The sequence below is a fragment of the Hippoglossus stenolepis genome, chromosome 7 (genome assembly GCF_022539355.2).
Source record: "Hippoglossus stenolepis isolate QCI-W04-F060 chromosome 7, HSTE1.2, whole genome shotgun sequence".
In the NCBI taxonomy this organism is placed as follows: Eukaryota; Metazoa; Chordata; class Actinopteri; order Pleuronectiformes; family Pleuronectidae; genus Hippoglossus; species Hippoglossus stenolepis.
In genome coordinates, this window is record NC_061489.1 from 4,940,367 (window position 1) to 4,941,853 (window position 1,487).

Sequence of the window (1,487 nt, forward strand, 5' to 3'; positions counted from 1 at the left end):
TCACAGATCAGGCTGTGCTATGGTCTGTAACATGTAAACAGGAATATGAGCTCATGTTAATATCATGATCAAAATAATGTCTTATTCTGAATAAGTTTGAGCTGGCTTTAGTGAAAAAGAGCAGAGTGGCGCAGCTGGTTGCTCAAGAAAATGAGTTTAAAAGTTCATTAGTTAAAAGTAATTTTGCTGTTAATAGCTACTAAGAGTTGCTTGTGCTGGACCGTTAGAGCAACAAGGAGGATTTGGGTGATCATATTGCATTGATGGAATGAGAGTCATTAGGAAAATGCTCATATGAGATAGGAGATGGCACACAAGTTTAGAAACTGCTGATGGAGAAGACGAGTCAGCATGTAGTTGATAAAAACTTTGTGCATGTGTCCTTTAGGATAATGAAGGTAAATGTTGGTGAAATTCCATTTAGGTCATCTCAACAGTGCTGACTTTCTCCTGCCTGTTTTACATTTCTATGTATGCAGCAGAGCAAACCATTGACTAAAGGTTAACAAGTTCTTCCTCCTGTGTGTGTCTTAGGTTTGATTTTCCAATTGTCGTCTGAGTGGACTTTTCATCTAAACGCCACAGGTTCGTTTGGGTGAAAACATTAGCATGAAAAGGTAGTGTGGCCGAGTGGTAAAAGGCGCCCGATTTAGACTCTAGTCTCTTAGGAGGTGTGGGTACAAATCCCACCACTGCCAATTGACCGTCTTCACTTGTGTGTGTTTGTGTTGGCTACATGCAGCACGTTCTATTATAAGAACTACTCTTGGTCTTAAAAACAGCAAGACTGAGCTTTGTAGCATGTGGAATGTCCAATGAGACATACAGGAGGTAGTGTTCTTTGTCTCCAGTCTGGTTTTCAAACAAGGTAAGAGCTGAGATCACATTTCCCCTGTGGCACATTGCTTCACATTTGCCAATCTCTTCCTCCAAGTCCAGTTGATTTAACTGCTAAGAAAACCTATTGATACCATAGACTATGTTCATATGAAATTATTGCAATGAATAAGAGCAGAGTGGCGCAGCGGAAGCGTGCTGGGCCCATAACCCAGAGGTCGATGGATCGAAACCATCCTCTGCTAAAGGAATTCTTTATCAACTCCCATGTTCACCTCTATTTCTCCCTTGTCCTTGCCCTCTGAGCATGAACTCACCTCCTGCCGAAAGTGACTTGCTTTGGTTTTTGAAGTTGAAAATGTGACAGAATAGACACAAGAGTTGAAGCCCTTAACTTGGCTGATAGTTTTGTGGTCTTTTGCTCTGAAATAAAGCTCTGTACTCCCACAGGGTATGTGTTTAAATCTTACTGCTGACCATAAGGTATTTGTACTCGATTGCTCAGGAAAACCTCCTGTTGCTGTTAACAGCAAAGTGTGCTGTTACTCCTTGTCATATGTCGCGTTACTGAGGTTTTGACCATCAGAGCAACAAGGAGACTTTTAGACACTGGTGATGGTGGAGTCGAGCCAGCATGTTCTTGATAAAAC

General features: G+C 41.6%; 1 non-coding gene across 1 annotated transcript; it reads left to right on the top strand.

The window, feature by feature from the left end:
• Positions 1-1,010: 1,010 nt before the first annotated feature.
• On the top strand, positions 1,011-1,082 carry trnam-cau. The gene has a single exon. It is a non-coding gene; the product is annotated as a tRNA-Met (tRNA).
• The last annotated feature ends 405 nt before the right edge of the window (positions 1,083-1,487 follow it).